The following is a 14927-nucleotide window of genomic DNA, read 5'->3' as shown; positions in this document are numbered from 1 at the left end:
AGGGAGAGAGGGAGGGAGGAAGAGAAGGAGGGAGGGAGAGAGGGAGGGAGGGAGGGAGGGAGTGGGGGAGGGAGTGGGGGAGGGAGGGAGTGGGGGAGGGCGGGAGAGAGGGAAGAAGGGAGAGAGGGGGGAGGGAGGGAGAGAGGGAGAGAGGGAGGGAGGGAGTGGGGGAGGGAGGGAGAGAGGGAGGGAGGAAGAGAAGGAGGGAGGGAGAGAGGGAGGGAGGGAGGGAGGGAGTGGGGGAGGGAGTGGGGGAGGGAGGGAGTGGGGGAGGGCGGGAGAGAGGGAAGAAGGGAGAGAGGGGGGAGGGAGGGAGAGAGGGAGAGAGGGAGGGAGGGAGTGGGGGAGGGAGGGAGAGAGGGAGGGAGGAAGAGAAGGAGGGAGGGAGAGAGGGAGGGAGGGAGGGAGGGAGTGGGGGAGGGAGTGGGGGAGGGAGGGAGTGGGGGAGGGCGGGAGAGAGGGAAGAAGGGAGAGAGGGGGGAGGGAGGGAGAGAGGGAGAGAGGGAGGGAGGGAGTGGGGGAGGGAGGGAGAGAGGGAGGGAGGAAGAGAAGGAGGGAGGGAGGGATGCACGCATACACACAGATGCACACACATGTATACACACATACACATTCACACACATGCACGCTCACACACATGCACACATACATGCTCACACGCATGCACACATGCACGCTCACACGCATGCACATACAACATCACGTCTCTATCTCTGGCCGGGCTCAATCTCAGTGGCTCCATCCCGGCTGGCGCTGAACTGGGCGTGACGTTGACTCGTCCCCACTCGGGGCAGCTGCTGTCCTTGTCGGGTCACCGACCCCGAGTGCCGTGGCCTTGGGGAGTGCCGGGGGCCACACCCCGCAGTGCTCAGGGTAACGCCTGGCTCTGAGCTCTCACTCCCGGCGGTGCTCGGGGGGCCCATGGGTGCGGGGGGTGAAACCAAGGTCGGCTGCGTGCCAGGCAGGTCCTCCCGGCGGACGGCTGCTCTGGCCCCGACATCTTCATTTTCAAACATTCAGAATTCACCGATCGAGCGAGCCTTCGGACCCCCTCACTCGGGAGGGCTCCGTGGCAGAACCCACGCGGGAGCCGGGGCCCACGACGCGGGGCGGGTGCAGCGGGCGAGGAGCGCGTCTGCCTGAGGCACACGGAACCAGCGGGATCTGGCTCTGGGCGGCCGAGCCGTCATTTATGGCAGCTGTGAAAAACTGTATTTAAATTAGAAATGCTAAGCATTGAAGGGTTATATTTATTGACTCTGTGTTTCATTATCATCAGAAATTAGCTGGTTCTTGGGTAAACAGTTTATAGCGAGATATAAATACGTTCCACTGACCCGTGATCTGGCCCGGTAGGCCGGGAGTTATTGGCAGGGGCAGTAAAACGTCCTAATGGCTATTAACCCTTCCGCTCCCGGCCGGCTCTGCCCCGGGTGAGAGGAAGTAGGGGAAGCTTTGTGATCTTGGGGTAGTCTACACCGATATTCCGTTCTTTCAAGGTTTTAATATATTGTCCACGTTTATGGGTCATAAACTAAACCTCGAGCTTACAAAAATTTACATGACAATATTATTTGTTTTAAAGGCCCTGTAAATTTCAGCACAGTAAGAATGATGATATAAACCCCGCGAACACGTTTTTAAAAGTTCCCCAAACTGCATGAGAAGAATATTCAGGATCTTGGTCCAGAACAGTTAGCAGACAGGCCGGGAGGCCGAGGACGCGGCCAGCGGCCACATCCGGGGCCCAGGGACAAGCGCCAGGGAGGGAGGGAGGAGGGGGGGCCGCCGGGCCAGCCTGTCTCGGCCCTGCCTGTCCCTGGGCAGCTCGAGTGACAGGCAGTGGGCAAGGAGGCCTGAGTCTGGTTAAGCCTCTGTCCATCTCTCTGTCACCTGGTGTCCATCTCCCTGTCCCTCGGGTGTCCATCTCGCTGACCCTCTGGGTGTCCATCTCTCTGTCCCCTGGTGTCCATCTCCCTGTCCCTTGGGTGTCCATCTCGCTGACCCTTTGGGTGTCCATCTCTCTGTCCCTTGGGTGTCCATCTCTCTGTCCCCTGGTGTCCATCTCTCTGTCCCCTGGTGTCCATCTCCCTGTCCCTCAGGTGTCCATCTCGCTGATCCTCAGGTGTCTGTCTCTCTGACCCTTGGGTGTCCGTCTCTCTGTCCCTCTGTCCGTCTGTCCTCATTGCCCACCAGGCCATAGGAAGCCGCCGGCAGAGACGTTTCCAGCCCCCCAGCAGCAGGTCCCACCCTGCCCGGGACCCCTGGAAGGTCGGGCCAAGCCCGAGGGCTCCCGGGCCCTCACACAGGGCCGCTGCCTGCCCGGCCACACACGGGGGCTGCCTCCCCGCACCCCTGCAGGCCCCAGGCTCCCTCCTGCCTGGCCACCCCCGAGGTGTCCCCGTCTTCTCTCCTCCTGTGCCCTGTGCCGACCCTCCCTGTGGGCTTCCCCAGGGGCATGCAGCTGGACAGCTGACCACCCCCATCGCCCAGGGTAGAGGGGGTAGCCGGACCACCACATCCAGCTCTGGTCTAGACGACGTTATCCTTGTGACCAATGGAATTGGAGGAAGGCGTGGGACGGCCCCTCCTGTGTGGTAAATCACACGAAAGCAGCAGATGTCATGACGGTAAACCAGGCGGGCTTCCTGGAGGAAGAGAGAATCCTGCTTTAGACACCAGTGTAAGGACCCTTCCCTGAGCATCACCCTCCAGACTGGACACACAGCCCCCAATCGTGGGGGCCAGTTTCTCCCAATAAGCCCTCTCTGTGCACACACACTCTCAAACACTCACACACACTCACACACAATCACACACGTGCACACGCAACACAAACTCTTACACACCGTCACACCCCCACACATACACACCCACACTCACACGTTCACACACTGTCACCCATACACACACTCACACCCACAGTGACACACCCGCCCCCTCCCAAACCCACACACTCACTCTCACACACACTCACGCCCGCTGACTCCTCTCTTCGAGGCCACTGAGCAGCACAATCACCGATGTGACCCCTCTGGCCCTGCCAAGGCCCCTTCCCTAGCCCACGGGTCTTGGTGGCCGGGGGCGGGCGGGGGCCGGCGGGGGCGGGCGCGCCCCCCCCCAGGTGCGCACGGGGCGAGCTGCGCATCGCAGGGCCCGGGGCCCACGGGGGCCCGTCACCGCCGGCCCCTCGGTCCTGTCTGCCTGGTGGGCGCGGGTGGGCGCAGAGAGAAGCCGCTGACCCCGCGGGGGGTGTCTCTGCCCCGAGACGGGCCGGTCCCTCCGCCAGGGCCCCCGCGGGACCGGCCAGGGTGCCTCAACCTGCCGGTCTCAGGGCGGAGCAGAGCAGACCCGCGACGGCCGCGCCCCTGGCGTCCGAGGGTCGAGTGGGCAGCAGGCATGGCTCTGGCAGGGCAGAGGCGTCCCCCTGACCATCCCGGGCCTGGTAGTGCCGAGGGGGACGTGCCCCCGGGCCTCACCTTCCCGTGAGCTGCAGCCCCCACGGGCCCCAGCAGCCCCCCTCTGGCCTGGGCCCAGAATACAGGCGGCCTTCCCGGGGGAGGTGACCAGTGCGTCCCTGCAGGCCTGGGCGGTTTGCGACACCCTCGCCAAGCCAGACCTGAAGACGGGAGGGCGCCGGAGCCGGGGGCTCCTTACCCGGGGCCCAGGGGTCTGGGTGTCCCCAAGAGCTTCATTCTCTGACACGTCCTGGAGTCCTGTGCGGTGGGCAGTCCTGGGCAGCCCCGGCCTCTCCCCAGGCCCCAGGACGACTCGAGACTGGGCGGGAGGGTCTCCCGCCCACTGGCCAGCTCTCCACAGTGGGTGCTCAGGGTCCAGTGCTCGGCAGCCCACCAGACCACTCTCCGGCCCCCAGGCCGCTCCGCAGGAAGCAGGTGGTGTGGGCTAGGGAGGGTTACTGGGGCCAGGGGCGGGGACAGCGGGCAGAGCTGGGAGGAGATCGCCGCCCGCCCGGGACAGGCCTCAGTCAAGCAACTCAAGGGCCCCCAAGGGCGCCCCCGGGCTAGAGCCGGGCACAGGCCCGAGGTGGCCCCGCACGAGTGAGCGGCCCAGAGTCCCTCCCTCTGGGCCCTGGCCACACGCCTCGTCCAGCCCCTCGAACCCAGAGCGGCGGGGCGGGGAGGAAGTGGGGTCCTAAGGGAGGGATGTCCCAGCGCCCGAGGCTTCTCCAACCGCAGTAACTCCCGTCTGACGTCGGTCCTGGCCCTGCAGAGACACAGAGACCAGGACGCCCCCCCCGTCCCCGCCGGGCCCCTTCCCCGAGACCCTCACCCCTGCACGGCTGCTGCCCTGACGCGGGGGGATGCAGGAGGGGGCCAGGTCCATGCCGGTGCTGGCCAGGTCTGGTGAGGTGGGTGCGGGACCCCGCGGGCCGGGGCTCACTCCCGGCAGGCCCGGGCGAGGGCCCGCAGCCGCCAGCCTGTAATCCGCGGTTTGTCGGGCATGAAAGCGGCTTTGGTCTCCTGCGAGCCCGCGCGGCCACCGCCGTGTCACCGGCGCGGCGGCGGCTTTGAAACAGCGAGCGCGGGAGCGGCCGTCGGGCTCAGAGCGCACGGGGGGTGTTTGGTTATTTGTTTTTGTAGTAAAATAAAATATTTATCATCCGCAGACACCCACTGTGAGCAGAGGGGCCGCGCGAGGCTCGCTGCCGCCTTGTTTGACTTCCATTAGGGGCGGACTGCAGACCTGCGGGTTTCCAGGAAGGCGCCAGGTCCACTTTGAACTGGATTTCAAAGCCGGCGGGGCGCGGGTGCGAGCCGCGCGGGCCACACTGGGCTCGGCCGGCCTTGTGCTGCTGAGGGGGCGGGTCCCGCAGCAGCCGCGGTCGCGCGGGTCGGGGTGGTGGGCGGGATGGACGCAGCACGGCCCCCGGGGCCCGAGGCGCCAGCCCCGCGCGAGCCGGTCTGGAAGTGACCACGGGTCTCGGGCCCACGGGGCCGGGCCACAGGCAGGACAGGGCCGTCCCTGGGCCAGCAGCAGCGGCCGTCCGGGCCCCGAGCCCAGGCCCAGTGCTGCCCTGAGCGGGTGGGCCCAGGGGCCGCCCGTCAGAGTCCCTGAGCTGGGCGGGGGCCGGTGACAGGGCCCGGGGGCCGCATCCTTGAGGAGGACACTCCAGGGGCCGCCTTGGCGCGGTCGGGCGGTTGCTCCTCTCTGGGCGGCCACGGGTGGGGCGAGGACGGGACAGTGTCAGGGAACTCAGCAGCCTCAGAACAACGGTGACGCCAGAGTGTCCGAAGGTCAGTCAGTGTGACCTCGCAGAGGCTAGGAGAGAACTGGGGTCTAGGTGCAGGGCTGGCACGGGCCACTCTCACCCTCCCTCTCTGCTCCCCCTCCTCCCTCCCCTCCTCCCTCTCTGCTCTCTCTCCTCCCTCTGCTCCTCCCTCCTCTCCTCCTCCCCTCCCTCTCTCTTTTCCTCCCCTCCTCCCTCTTCCTCCTCCTCCTTCCTTCTCACCCCTCTCCCCTCCTCCCAACCCCTCCTCCTGCGTCTCTGACGCCTTGTGTCCACACCCCGTGGCCTGGGGCACGCCCTCACCTGCTGGCCGCTGGCTCCTCCCCACCCCTGGGGTTGGTTCCTGCGGTGCGTGTCCAGCTGGAGGACCCCGGTGGTGTCAGAGGGCCTCACCCCTGGCAGTGGCTCCTGGAGGCAGGGACGCCCCGACGCTGCCCCCAGCCCAGTGTCCAGCCCCCCGGCCCTCCGGGAGTGGATGTTCTCTCCAGCGCGCCTGTGCCGGCTCCCGGCTCTGACGGCCCTGCGGTGCGAGGCCCACCCCTGCCCTGGCTTTGGGGCGTGTCACTGACCCCTACTCCAGCCTCTGCCCTCTGGGCCCCCGGAGTCCTGGCTGCGGGAGTGGACGGGCCTCTGAGGTCACCCGGACTCACCTCCAGCCACACGCCCAGGCGAGTGACACTGGCGAGTCTGTCGGGAGGAGCTGGAGCGAGGGTCCCGGTCACCCCAGCAGTGACCCCGGCCGCACTGCGCCTCCTCTTCTTCACCCCTCAGCCCACCCTTGCCCACTGGCCGGCCACTGCCCAGTCAGGACCCAGAGCCGGGCTGGGTTTCTCACCCCGATGGCCAGGGACGGGGCCTGCCCAAGGCTCCGGGGACGCCGTCCCACGTCCTCAGCTGTGTGGCGGGGACTGTCCTTCCTGTGGGACTGTCGCTGCCCAGCGTCCACCCGCCAGTGCCAGCTGGCCGCCTCGGGGCTCGGCTGTGCCCCCAGAACCCTGCGGCTGCACTGAGCTGTCACGGGGCCTCACACCCTCCTGGGCCTCTTTGTCCTCCTGTCGACCCGGAGCCCAGTTCCCAGTTCCCAGGGGCCACAGCGCCCGAGGGGGTGAGGTCCAGCCCCTCCAGGCACTTTCCACACGGCTCCGTCCAGCAGAGCCTGTGAGGCCAGTGGGCGGTCGCAGACAGTCAGGCACGCGGGCCTGGGTCACCCGCAGGCCCCTCCCCCGTGTGGCCACGGCCCAGGAGACACCTTAGAACTTCCCGGAACCGTCACACTTGGGCCTGAGGCCCTGGAACAAGTTCTTCAGGGCTGCCCTCGGAGCCCAGGGAGGGGCGGGGAGGGGTGGGGAGGGCAGGGCGTCCCGGCACCTCTGGGCCCGCACACCTGAGTCCTGCCGCCTCTCTCGGCCCCTGGAGGGCCGCGGCTCCCGCTCGCTCCCCGAGCACCTCACCCACAGGCTCGGCCCCTGGTCTCAGCCCTGCCTCCCGTCTCGTCTCTGCAGGGCGCAGAGCCCACCCCGGAGAGCCTGGGGAGAAGCCGCCTCGCAGACCCCCGAGGAGTCGCCTGCTCTGTGGAAAGGCGCCTCCGGTGGCTTCCGCATTCGTGGGTCGCCCAGTGTCAGGACACGCGGGGCTGCCCGCCGGGGGCTGTCCGGGCTCCGGGACATGCCAGGCCTGCGACCTGATGCTCCTGGACCAAGCCCAGAGATTGCTGGAAATTAAGAGTCGGTTCCCATGGCAACCTCCCCGTTCCACTGCACGCCTCGATAATGACAGCTACTTTATTAGCCGACCCCAGCGACGGGCAGAGGAATCTCGGCTCTGTCCTGGGGACCCCCGGCCCAGCCAACGCCAAACCAGCAGATCCCGACCGGCCTCCGGGCGCTGAGCTGGACCCCGCGACCCGGGCAGTCGCCTTGCCCCCTCTCGGCCTCGGCTGCCCAGTGCGCGCAGAGTCAGCGGGAAGACTCGGCCGGTGATTCCACAGGCCCAGCCTCGCCCCACGCCCAGCTCCTCCACACTCAGCCCGGCCGGCCACGCGGCTCCCAGGACAGCCAGGACAGGGCGGTCTCCCCGAGAAGCTGCCTTCCAGCCCCTGTCCGGGAGGAGACTGCCTGGTAAAGCAGACGCGGACGCGCATTTTCATGCTTGAAACGTGTGTGGGAGCTTGTGGCCTGCGGCTGCCTTCCTTCCAGAAACACCCGGAGCTTCTGCAATGCCAGAGGCCGGGCTGGGCCCCGGGGCCCACGGGGCTGAGAGCCGGGGACGTTTCCCCTCCCCTCTGCAGCGGGACGCACCCTCGTGCCTCACGGGGCAAGGCAGCCCGGCCCTGGGCTCTGGGCTCAGGCCCTCGGGGTGAAGGGACGCAGCCCCCTGGCTGCCGTGGCAGCGTCCGGCTCCCACTCTGACGCGCCCCTTGCAGAGGTGGGCCCTGGGGGGGGGGCGGCGCTGTTTCCCCACATGCCTGCCACGGGGCCAGCCGGCCTGAACCGCCCGACGCTGGGGAATCCACGCCAGTTCCCGGCTCTGCCCTCCCTCCCCCGACGCGTCCTCCCGGGTCCCCTCCGGCTGAGACCGCAGCTTCCAGAACACGCACTCTGTCTGGCCTCTGGTCCCCGCCACGGCGCGAGGGTGGGTCCTGCCCACGCGTGAGAGGCGGGGCGGCAGGCAGCGGCGGGCCTGGGGAGACCGGCCCCCCTTGGCGCGGGCGCCCCCACCCTCAACACGCGCTTCATGAAATCTCCGAGGCCGCCCTGTGCCTGCACCCCCTGCTGAGCCCTGCGGCCAGTGTGTCCCGGGTCCCCTCAGGGCGCGGCCCTGGCGGCAGGACACGGAGGCACAGGACATGTCACCTCCCAGAGGCCCCGGCAGGCCAGCGGGGGAGTGGGTCAGCCTCGGTCTGGCGGTGTCTCCCTGGCTTCTATTCTAGAAGGTTCTTCCTCCATGACTCCAGGAAGGGCAGGGTCTGTGGAACCCGGGGCCCCACCCATGGGTGTGGTGCAGAGACCTCACCCCTAGCCCCTGGGCCACGACCGTCTGGGAACACACATGGGGCGAGGCAGGAGCAGGGCTGCAAAGGTGCCGACCCCACGTGTGTGCACGTGTGTGCCTGGGAGTGCCTATGTGTGATGGTTGGCCTTGTGCATTCATGTGTGTGTACACCTGCCTGTGTCTGTGTGTACCTGTGTGTGCAGATACATGCCTCTGTGTGCATGGGCAAGCTTTGCATGCACACACCTGTGCCTGTCAGTGGATGTGTGAATTCGTGTGTGTGTGTGTGTGTGTGCCTATGTGTATCTGGGCATAGGCGTGTGCCTATGCCAGTGTGTGCCTGCCTATGAATGCACATGTGTGCTTGTATGTGTGCATGCATGTGTTTTGTGCGGCTGCATTCTTGCATGTGCACCTGCGTGCATGTGTGCATATCTGTATGCGTATACATGCATGTGAATTTTTGCATGTGTGTCTACATGCACGTGTGCATGTCTATATGCATGTGTGTGGACATGTGGATTCTAGTATGTGTGTCTTCATGTGCAAATGTGTCTGTATGCATATATATGTGTGTAAGTCTAGATTCTTGCACGTGTGTTTGTTTCCACATGTATCTGTGTGCATGTGTGGATTCTTGCATGTGTCTGTTTGCATGTGCATATGTATGCACTGTGTGCATTCTTACATGTGTTCCTGTGTATGTATGTATGGATATGCATGTGTGTGCATTCTGACATATGTGCCTGTGTGCATGGATGTGCATGTGTGTCTATGTGTATACACGCATGCACCTTCACATGTGTTAGAGCATGCATGCTTGTGTGCATATGTGTACATTTTAGCATGTGTGCCTGTGTGCATTTGTGTGGACCCCAGGAGGCGGGGGTGGTGTTGGGCCCGTCCCCGGATGTCGCTGCAGGCTCCCTGGAGCTTGCAGAGGTGACCGGTAGCTGGGGCCGTGTGTCTGCACAGCTTCCCCTGAATCCCTTCTCTGATTAACCTGGCCAGCGACAAGCCAGCAGAAAGCCGCACAGTCATTTGTTCCAAAATCAGGTGATCTTATATGCAAAGATGGAACTCGTGGTTCCTGATTGATACTGTCCTTGATATGGTTATACTTAATTAAAATTTTTTATGAGCCCCATCAGCTGCAGTAAAGGACGTGCCCTGAAATGGACTCGCCCCGCTCAGGACGGCCCCGTCAGGCGGGCGCCGGGCAGGAGAGAGGCACGTGCTCCCCGTCTGCTCTCTCCCAGGGCCTGGGCCCCCGGGAGCCCCCTGGGTGCCTGCCCCCTGGGGAGCCGGCACGGTCCCGCTAAGGGAGGGACCCCTGGCCACAGAGCCAGGAGAGCCCCCCACGGGCGCTGGCAACCCTGCAAGGAACCTCCCCTCGCCTCCCCTGCCCACCGGCTCTTGGAGGAGCCACACCGAGCCCGCCAGCGGGGGGAGCAGTCAATTGTTTGGGGGATTTTAAGAGAATTCTTTAATATCAGATTAAGCCCATTTTGATTGTAAATCTATTTTCAGCTCACCATTACCAAAGAATATTACAAGAAAACTCTGTTTTATGAAGTTATTATGATTTAAACCGTTCTCTCTCTGCTGTTTCTCGCTGACTCTCTCACACACACTCATTCTCCAGAGGATCTAAAAATAAGCCTGCAGCTATACATGCCGGCGCTCGGGGTTTATCCCGCAGACTGAGGCGCGTTCCGCGGCTTCCTTTATTATTTTCCAGGGTTCCACGGCAGGCGGGAACCTGCTCCCGCTGCACCCCCCGGCGGGATGCACGAGGCTCTGCGCCTCCCTGGGGCAGGCGAGACGGGCCCTTCGGGAAGGGGCCCTCTGCCCCCCGGGCTGGCAGGGCCGTGAGTGTCCGAGCTGCGCGTCCAGCTGAGCACGTGCAGTGCCCGCCGTGGCCCAGCCCAGGCACCGTGGGGCTTCTGGAAAGAGCCGGACTCACCCCAGCATGAGACAGTGTCCTCGGCACGGGCTGCCCAGCCCACCGGGCATTTGCACACCTGCCTGTGTGCCGTCCGCAGGCCTGTGACAGGAAGGCCCTGGGGCCCAGCAGTCCCAGTCCTTCCCCAACCCAGGCTCCCGGGACCGCGAGGGCTGAGCCCTTCCTTCCTTCTGCAGCTGGCACTGTGCGCAGAGGAGAATATTCTGGAAGACACGGGCCTGTCCACTGCCCGGCGGTTGGTGCTTTGTGCAGCTGGGCCCTGGCGGGGAGGGTGCAAGGCACAGACGGGCCCATGTGGACTGTCCACTGCGCCTGGACATGACTGTGGGCCAGTGTGGGGGCACCCGGGAGTCCGCCTCAGGGCCTGGCAGCTTGAGGAGGCTCCAGGAGACGCCGGGATGGCTCTGCCCCCTCCGGGGCCACGGAGGGTGACCAGGGCCCCCCCACGGAACTGGCCCTGCCCCAAGGCCTCCCTCGCTGTGCCTCTAGTGAGGTGACCCGGCCCTCTTTGCAGCTGCGGCCATGGCCTTCCTAGGCAGTGCCAGGCGAAGGGGCAGCTCTGCCCTAGGCTGGGCGTCCAGCCCTGCTCTGTCCTGGGTCCAGGCGTCCAGCGGGCATCCAGGTCCTGCTCTGTCCTGGGTCCAGGCGTCTAGCCCTGCGCTGTCCAGGCTCAGCCGACCAGGCCTGCATGTGTGCTGTGGTGCTGGACTCAGTCCTTCCAAGGCCGAAGAACCACTGCTCACTGCCCGCCCTTGAGCGAGCCCTGAGGGCAGACCCCCGTCTGTGCCCAGTGGAGGACACGCCCCCGGGGTGGCCGCTCGGTGCTGCCTCCCTGGGGACACTGAGACCCACCCCCGAGCAATGGGCCTCAGCCCAGGCTCCGGGTGCAGCTCAGCGGTCACAGGTCTGGGTCATCGTGCCTGAGCTGGACGCCCAGGGCGGGTCTGGGTGACGGGCAGCTGCAGGTGGGGGCACCTGGGCATCGGGCAGTAGCCCGCCGCTGTGAGGCCCTTCCCAGGTCCCTGGCACCCGGCGAGTCCAGACCCAGGGGCCAGTGGTGGTGTCCACGGCAGCCCGGCCCCCTGCCCAGAGCCCAGATGCCCCCCCGCCCGTCCCCCTGCTCCCGGTTTCCCAGAACCCTCCCTGCTGGCTGGCGGGGGGGGGGGGTGCCCGCGTGCCAGAGGGCCTTCCCCAGGGCCTTGCCCTCCGTGTCCACCGTAAACAGGAGGAAACGGCGCGTTACCCGCCAGCCCTCGGTCTCAGCTGGGGCTGCGGCCAGTAATCAGGCCGCCCGGGCCAGTCTCTTCCCATTTGGCGCCGGGGCTGTTCCCTGACCTGTGGGAAATGAGCTGGTGGTTCCAATCACTCGGCGGCCGTGTTGGGCCGGTCCCCGCGGCCGAGGAGGTGGGCCGGCCTCTGAGCGCCTGAACCCGTCACTGGTGTCCGTTCCAATGGCTGGGCTTGCCACAGCGTGGAGCCGGCGCCCCTGGGGTGGGCGCGTGGGGACGGCGGGGCCACCTGAGGCCAGCTCACGAGGCCGGCACTGTCATCAGCTCACTCCAGTCCCTTCTGCCTCGCCCTCTGGGTGACCCTCCCCACGGCAGCTCCCGGGGGCCTGCACACCTGCACCCCTTCCTGCTCATCCGCCCGGCCCTGCTTCTATTCCGCCTGAGGAGGGGCCGTCTCAGCCGGGGCGACACGCGGCTCGGCCCCAGGACTGAGGGTCACGACTCGCCTCTCCCGGGGCCTCACAGCCCATAGGCCGGGCCTCGGCTGTCCACTCTCAGGACAGAGCCCGCTGCCCGCGCCGGGCTCCAGGTCTCACCGGTCACCGCGCTCACACCGGGACGGAGGGGGCGGCCCGGGCCCGGCCCTTGAGCAGAGCGCACGGCACTTCAGGAGCCGAGGCTGGTGCCTCCGTGGAATGACCCCGAGTCTCAGTCAGGCAGGTCAAGCCGAGGCCACACGCGGGTGCTCCTGTGCCTGGATGGGGGACGTGGAACTGGACCCCTGTGGACGGGCTGTACTAACCGCCCGAGCCTGGTGGCACTGTTCTCCAACCCGGCGGGGGCGCCTGGCCCTCCCCTGCGGCCTTTCCCGACGCCCCGGGCCACGGCTCTCCCCTGGCACCGCGGGCCGAGGAGCCGGCTTCCTGCGGGCTCCTTTCTGTTTGGGGAGGAAGAACAAACTGCGTTTTCCCAGGCGATCAGGCACATGGATTCCAGGAGAACAGCACACCATCAATCAGGTCCCGGGCTGGAGAAGTGATCTCGGACCGGGATCCCCATATTAAATGCATCAACTTACAGATGATTCATTCCCTTCCCGGGGAAGGAGCAGCGCAGGGCGGGAGAGAGCCAGCTCCTGCCTGTTTTTATGATTGAGAAAGGGAATAATTTAGCAGAGCGGGGACACGCGGGGCGGAGGGGGCTTACGTCCTTCCAGGAACGCAAATCGCGGCTGGAGAGGCGCGGGGTGCCCGAGCAGCACCTCGGGAGAGCCGAGAGACATAAATCTGCGCAGCCGCCTCCGCCCAAGCTTCATAAAGCCGCTCGCTCTCTGCCGGAGGATGGGAAATAGCTCTTTGGCCTCCAGCTGCCTCCAGTGGGTAGCGGAGGGTCCCTGGGTGAGAGTCCGGTGGAAGCCTCAGCTCACCTCTGACCCCTGCCCCCGCAGGGTGAAGCGGCAAGGTAGGTGGGAGGGACGCAGCCTCGCTGGTCTCCGACCCTCCAACGGGGTCACTGCACCCCCCAGGTTGCAAACGGCAGCTCCCGGGGGGCTCGGGCCAACGGCCCCCGAGTTCTCTGCTCCATTAAAACAACGATTTTATCTGCGAAATAATGGTAACCGCCAGGCTCACGTATGGAAATGCCGCCTTTTAGGAATTTCATTTTGCACAGGAATATGTTTTAAATGAAATACTACCTGACAGATAAATTACTGGGCTTTGTGCATACAACAGATTGATTTAGTGTTCCCTGCAGCCCAGATGGCCGCGACAACTTTGGAGGTACTTAAACATCCTGGTACATGAAGGCAATTTCTGCACTAATGCAAAACATTTGCCGAGTGACCCCCGGGTGCAGACGGTCTCTATTAGCTGGAGGAGAGAGCGGCCTCGGAGAAGCATGCTGCACAAGAGCCCGGGGACCCCACCCCTCCCTGCAGACGGGAGGACCATTAGATGGCCGCGATCATGGGCTTGTGGTGACCCGCTCGGTACGCGCTTGCTTCGGACTCCCCGCGCCGCGAGGCGTTCCTCCGGCAGATGAACGGGCAGGCGAGCCATTTGTTTTGTGTAATTGTGGTCTTTGTCATCTCTAATTTTAAATAGTAATGAAGAGGACAGCTGGAAATTCCGCGAGCTGCTCTCCCAATTCCCAGACAGAACAGGGACTCGCAACCCTGGAGGAACCTCTCCAGGCTGTGTGCGGGGAAATTAACAGTCTGTGCGGAAAACATATGTTGTACAGAGGCAGCGTCTTAATACTAATAATGCCGGCCTCGTGTCCAGACCGCGGGACCATCCTACAGGTGAACCCGTCTTATAATGAGAAACTTGCAGCACTAAATTGGTTGGACGGAGGCCAGAGCCGCACTGCTGAGTGCCAAGTTTTGCCCGGAGGAAATGGTGCAGGAAGCGAAACAAAGACCAACATTCTAGTCCTGAACCGAACATTCAGCGGCGAACAAAAAAATGAGCAAAGTACCTGAGTGTGTGAAATGAAGAGTCTCCTAGGGGGACTCCGGCGGACCGGGAAGAACTCCCGGCCCGGCCCCAAAGCGCGTCTGCAAAACCGGTGTCTGGGGCAGAGGCCTGGGAGCCAGGTGGGGTCTGGGCCCCAGCCTCCTCCATCACTGAGCACATGCACACACACACACATGCACACGCACACACACACACACACGCACACACATGCACACACATGCACACACATGCACATACACGTACACGCATGCACACACACGCACACACATGCACACACACATGCATATACACGGACACACACGCACACACATGCACATACACGCATGCACACGCACACGCACACACACGCACACGCACACACACACATGCACATGCACACGCACGCCTGCTGGTGTTCGCTTGTGTTGGATCGGGGCAGGACGTGAGCAGACGCAAGACTGGCAGCCCCTGAGCCCACCACCCATGACCAGTGTGAAGTGACCGAGCTCGAGTCACGTCGAGGCACCGAGGGACCTTCGCCCTGTTCCTCGGTAGAGCAGACCCCTGTGTCCTGCTCCTCGGGCCGAGGCCAGCTGGCCAGATCTCCAGATGGGCGGCAGAGAGAGCCAGCCCAGCATCGTCGGGACGCGGAAAGGTTCTGGAACGGATGGGAGGCAGGGAGCAAACGCCGGCCTGTTCTCCTGGTGTGTGGGGGGAGCTGGGCTGGCCTCTCGGGGTTGACGGGACGTGCTCAGGGGCCGGGCGCCCCCACTTACGCCCAGCCAGGAGGGGGGCCACGCCCCACGTCTGTCCCTGAGAAAGCCACTGGGGAGCTGTGTCCATCTGGGTGTCCGTCCTCTGTCCTCTGTATCCGTCTGGGTGTCCATCTTCTGTGTCCATCTGGGTGTCCGTCCTCTGTCCTCTGTGTCCGGCTGGACCGGGGCACCGGCCTCCCCGCTGTCTCCCAGCCTGGCCCCCCCACCTGGTGCGCGGAGGGAAAGGGCCCCAGGGGCCCCAGCGGCCGTCAGTTCCCA

This window comes from Sorex araneus, chromosome 11 (genome assembly GCF_027595985.1).
Source record: "Sorex araneus isolate mSorAra2 chromosome 11, mSorAra2.pri, whole genome shotgun sequence".
Classification (NCBI taxonomy): domain Eukaryota; kingdom Metazoa; phylum Chordata; class Mammalia; order Eulipotyphla; family Soricidae; genus Sorex; species Sorex araneus.
Note: the sequence above shows the minus strand (reverse complement) of the source record.